The sequence below is a fragment of the Festucalex cinctus genome, unplaced genomic scaffold (assembly GCF_051991245.1).
Source record: "Festucalex cinctus isolate MCC-2025b unplaced genomic scaffold, RoL_Fcin_1.0 HiC_scaffold_23, whole genome shotgun sequence".
NCBI classification, from domain to species: domain Eukaryota; kingdom Metazoa; phylum Chordata; class Actinopteri; order Syngnathiformes; family Syngnathidae; genus Festucalex; species Festucalex cinctus.
The window spans coordinates 178,824-185,041 of record NW_027520270.1 but is presented as its reverse complement, the minus strand read 5'-3'; positions in this window follow the sequence as shown (position 1 = coordinate 185,041).

The window sequence follows — 6,218 nt, the reverse complement described above, 5'->3', positions numbered from 1 at the left end:
AATTGTGTACATTTGAGCTGAATGTGTCAAAATCTTAAAAATTAACAGGTGCCCAAGCAATTTCATGCTAGAATCATCATCCGGATGCCAAAATAAACTAAATACAGCAAAAGATTTGAGTGCACATCGTTTGGTTTAGGTTTGACAGCCATAATCACCTTTTTATTGCTTTAAATGCGTTTTTAGCGCATGATTGTACATTTGAGCTGAATGTGTCAAAATCTTAAAAATTAACAGGTGCCCAAGCAATTTCATGCTAGAATCATCATCCGGATGCCAAAATAAACTAAATACAGCAAAAGATTTGAGTGCACAACGTTTGGTTTAGATTTGACAGCCATAATCAGCAATTGTGTACATTTGAGCTGAATGTGTCAAAATCTTAAAAATTAACAGGTGCCCAAGCAATTTCATGCTAGAATCATCATCCGGATGCCAAAATAAACTAAATACAGCAAAAGATTTGAATGCACAACGTTTGGTTTAGATTTGACAGCCATAATCAGCAATTGTGTACATTTGAGCTGAATGTGTCAAAATCTTAAAAATTAACAGGTGCCCAAGCAATTTCATGCTAGAATCATCATCCGGATGCCAAAATAAACTAAATACAGCAAAAGATTTGAGTGCACAACGTTTGGTTTAGGTTTGACAGCCATAATCACCTTTTTATTGCTTTAAATGCGTTTTTAGCGCATGATTGTACATTTGAGCTGAATGTGTCAAAATCTTAAAAATTAACAGGTGCCCAAGCAATTTCATGCTAGAATCATCATCCGGATGCCAAAATAAACTAAATACAGCAAAAGATTTGAGTGCACGACGTTTGGTTTAGATTTGACAGCCATAATCAGCAATTGTGTACATTTGAGCTGAATGTGTCAAAATCTTAAAAATTAACAGGTGCCCAAGCAATTTCATGCTAGAATCATCATCCGGATGCCAAAATAAACTAAATACAGCAAAAGATTTGAGTGCACAACGTTTGGTTTAGGTTTGACAGCCATAATCACCTTTTTATTGCTTTAAATGCGTTTTTAGCGCATGATTGTACATTTGAGCTGAATGTGTCAAAATCTTAAAAATTAACAAGTGCCCAAGCAATTTCATGCTAGAATCATCATCCGGATGCCAAAATAAACTAAATACAGCAAAAGATTTGAGTGCACAACGTTTGGTTTAGGTTTGACAGCCATAATCACCTTTTTATTGCTTTAAATGCGTTTTTAGCGCATGATTGTACATTTTAGCTGAATGTGTCAAAATCTTAAAAATTAACAGGTGCCCAAGCAATTTCATGCTAGAATCATCATCCGGATGCCAAAATAAACTAAATACAGCAAAAGATTTGAGTGCACAACGTTAGGTTTAGATTTGACAGCCATAATCAGCAATTGTGTACATTTGAGCTGAATGTGTCAAAATCTTAAAAATTAACAGGTGCCCAAGCAATTTCATGCTAGAATCATCATCCGGACGCCAAAATAAACTAAATACAGCAAAAGATTTGAGTGCACAACGTTTGGTTTAGATTTGACAGCCATAATCAGCAATTGTGTACATTTGAGCTGAATGTGTCAAAATCTTAAAAATTAACAGGTGCCCAAGCAATTTCATGCTAGAATCATCATCCGGATGCCAAAATAAACTAAATACAGCAAAAGATTTGAGTGCACAACGTTTGGTTTAGGTTTGACAGCCATAATCACCTTTTTATTGCTTTAAATGCGTTTTTAGCGCATGATTGTACATTTGAGCTGAATGTGTCAAAATCTTAAAAATTAACAGGTGCCCAAGCAATTTCATGCTAGAATCATCATCCGGATGCCAAAATAAACTAAATACAGCAAAAGATTTGAGTGCACGACGTTTGGTTTAGATTTGACAGCCATAATCAGCAATTGTGTACATTTGAGCTGAATGTGTCAAAATCTTAAAAATTAACAGGTGCCCAAGCAATTTCATGCTAGAATCATCATCCGGATGCCAAAATAAACTAAATACAGCAAAAGATTTGAGTGCACAACGTTTGGTTTAGGTTTGACAGCCATAATCACCTTTTTATTGCTTTAAATGCGTTTTTAGCGCATGATTGTACATTTGAGCTGAATGTGTCAAAATCTTAAAAATTAACAAGTGCCCAAGCAATTTCATGCTAGAATCATCATCCGGATGCCAAAATAAACTAAATACAGCAAAAGATTTGAGTGCACAACGTTTGGTTTAGGTTTGACAGCCATAATCACCTTTTTATTGCTTTAAATGCGTTTTTAGCGCATGATTGTACATTTTAGCTGAATGTGTCAAAATCTTAAAAATTAACAGGTGCCCAAGCAATTTCATGCTAGAATCATCATCCGGATGCCAAAATAAACTAAATACAGCAAAAGATTTGAGTGCACAACGTTAGGTTTAGATTTGACAGCCATAATCAGCAATTGTGTACATTTGAGCTGAATGTGTCAAAATCTTAAAAATTAACAGGTGCCCAAGCAATTTCATGCTAGAATCATCATCCGGACGCCAAAATAAACTAAATACAGCAAAAGATTTGAGTGCACAACGTTTGGTTTAGATTTGACAGCCATAATCAGCAATTGTGTACATTTGAGCTGAATGTGTCAAAATCTTAAAAATTAACAGGTGCCCAAGCAATTTCATGCTAGAATCATCATCCGGATGCCAAAATAAACTAAATACAGCAAAAGATTTGAGTGCACAACGTTTGGTTTAGGTTTGACAGCCATAATCACCTTTTTATTGCTTTAAATGCGTTTTTAGCGCATGATTGTACATTTGAGCTGAATGTGTCAAAATCTTAAAAATTAACAGGTGCCCAAGCAATTTCATGCTAGAATCATCATCCGGATGCCAAAATAAACTAAATACAGCAAAAGATTTGAGTGCACAACGTTTGGTTTAGATTTGACAGCCATAATCAGCAATTGTGTACATTTGAGCTGAATGTGTCAAAATCTTAAAAATTAACAGGTGCCTAAGCAATTTCATGCTAGAATCATCATCCGGATGCCAAAATAAACTAAATACAGCAAAAGATTTGAGTGCACAACGTTTGGTTTAGGTTTGACAGCCATAATCACCTTTTTATTGCTTGAAATGCGTTTTTAGCGCATGATTGTACATTTGAGCTGAATGTGTCAAAATCTTAAAAATTAACAAGTGCCCAAGCAATTTCATGCTAGAATCATCATCCGGATGCCAAAATAAACTAAATACAGCAAAAGATTTGAGTGCACAACGTTTGGTTTAGGTTTGACAGCCATAATCACCTTTTTATTGCTTTAAATGCGTTTTTAGCGCATGATTGTACATTTGAGCTGAATGTGTCAAAATCTTAAAAATTAACAGGTGCCCAAGCAATTTCATGCTAGAATCATCATCCGGATGCCAAAATAAACTAAATACAGCAAAAGATTTGAGTGCACAACGTTTGGTTTAGATTTGACAGCCATAATCAGCAATTGTGTACATTTGAGCTGAATGTGTCAAAATCTTACAAATTAACAGGTGCCCAAGCAATTTCATGCTAGAATCATCATCCGGATGCCAAAATAAATTAAATACAGCAAAAGATTTGAGTGCACAACGTTTGGTTTAGGTTTGACAGCCATAATCACCTTTTTATTGCTTTAAATGTGTTTTTAGCGCATGATTGTACATTTTAGCTGAATGTGTCAAAATCTTAAAAATTAACAGGTGCCCAAGCAATTTCATGCTAGAATCATCATCCGGATGCCAAAATAAACTAAATACAGCAAAAGATTTGAGTGCACAACGTTTGGTTTAGGTTTGACAGCCATAATCACCTTTTTATTGCTTTAAATGCGTTTTTAGCGCATGATTGTACATTTGAGCTGAATGTGTCAAAATCTTAAAAATTAACAAGTGCCCAAGCAATTTCATGCTAGAATCATCATCCGGATGCCAAAATAAACTAAATACAGCAAAAGATTTGAGTGCACAACGTTTGGTTTAGGTTTGACAGCCATAATCACCTTTTTATTGCTTTAAATGCGTTTTTAGCGCATGATTGTACATTTGAGCTGAATGTGTCAAAATCTTAAAAATTAACAAGTGCCCAAGCAATTTCATGCTAGAATCATCATCCGGATGCCAAAATAAACTAAATACAGCAAAAGATTTGAGTGCACAACGTTTGGTTTAGGTTTGACAGCCATAATCACCTTTTTATTGCTTTAAATGCGTTTTTAGCGCATGATTGTACATTTGAGCTGAATGTGTCAAAATCTTAAAAATTAACAAGTGCCCAAGCAATTTCATGCTAGAATCATCATCCGGATGCCAAAATAAACTAAATACAGCAAAAGATTTGAGTGCACAACGTTTGGTTTAGATTTGACAGCCATAATCAGCAATTGTGTACATTTGAGCTGAATGTGTCAAAATCTTAAAAATTAACAGGTGCCCAAGCAATTTCATGCTAGAATCATCATCCGGATGCCAAAATAAACTAAATACAGCAAAAGATTTGAGTGCACAACGTTAGGTTTAGATTTGACAGCCATAATCAGCAATTGTGTACATTTGAGCTGAATGTGTCAAAATCTTAAAAATTAACAGGTGCCCAAGCAATTTCATGCTAGAATCATCATCCGGACGCCAAAATAAACTAAATACAGCAAAAGATTTGAGTGCACAACGTTTGGTTTAGATTTGACAGCCATAATCAGCAATTGTGTACATTTGAGCTGAATGTGTCAAAATCTTAAAAATTAACAGGTGCCCAAGCAATTTCATGCTAGAATCATCATCCGGATGCCAAAATAAACTAAATACAGCAAAAGATTTGAGTGCACAACGTTTGGTTTAGGTTTGACAGCCATAATCACCTTTTTATTGCTTTAAATGCGTTTTTAGCGCATGATTGTACATTTGAGCTGAATGTGTCAAAATCTTAAAAATTAACAGGTGCCCAAGCAATTTCATGCTAGAATCATCATCCGGATGCCAAAATAAACTAAATACAGCAAAAGATTTGAGTGCACAACGTTTGGTTTAGATTTGACAGCCATAATCAGCAATTGTGTACATTTGAGCTGAATGTGTCAAAATCTTAAAAATTAACAGGTGCCTAAGCAATTTCATGCTAGAATCATCATCCGGATGCCAAAATAAACTAAATACAGCAAAAGATTTGAGTGCACAACGTTTGGTTTAGGTTTGACAGCCATAATCACCTTTTTATTGCTTGAAATGCGTTTTTAGCGCATGATTGTACATTTGAGCTGAATGTGTCAAAATCTTAAAAATTAACAAGTGCCCAAGCAATTTCATGCTAGAATCATCATCCGGATGCCAAAATAAACTAAATACAGCAAAAGATTTGAGTGCACAACGTTTGGTTTAGGTTTGACAGCCATAATCACCTTTTTATTGCTTTAAATGCGTTTTTAGCGCATGATTGTACATTTGAGCTGAATGTGTCAAAATCTTAAAAATGAACAGGTGCCCAAGCAATTTCATGCTAGAATCATCATCCGGATGCCAAAATAAACTAAATACAGCAAAAGATTTGAGTGCACAACGTTTGGTTTAGATTTGACAGCCATAATCAGCAATTGTGTACATTTGAGCTGAATGTTTCAAAATCTTACAAATTAACAGGTGCCCAAGCAATTTCATGCTAGAATCATCATCCGGATGCCAAAATAAACTAAATACAGCAAAAGATTTGAGTGCACAACGTTTGGTTTAGGTTTGACAGCCATAATCACCTTTTTATTGCTTTAAATGTGTTTTTAGCGCATGATTGTACATTTTAGCTGAATGTGTCAAAATCTTAAAAATTAACAGGTGCCCAAGCAATTTCATGCTAGAATCATCATCCGGATGCCAAAATAAACTAAATACAGCAAAAGATTTGAGTGCACAACGTTTGGTTTAGATTTGACAGCCATAATCAGCAATTGTGTACATTTGAGCTGAATGTGTCAAAATCTTAAAAATTAACAGGTGCCCAAGCAATTTCATGCTAGAATCATCATCCGGATGCCAAAATAAACTAAATACAGCAAAAGATTTGAGTGCACAACGTTTGGTTTAGATTTGACAGCCATAATCAGCAATTGTGTACATTTGAGCTGAATGTGTCAAAATCTTAAAAATTAACAGGTGCCCAAGCAATTTCATGCTAGAATCATCATCCGGATGCCAAAATAAACTAAATACAGCAAAAG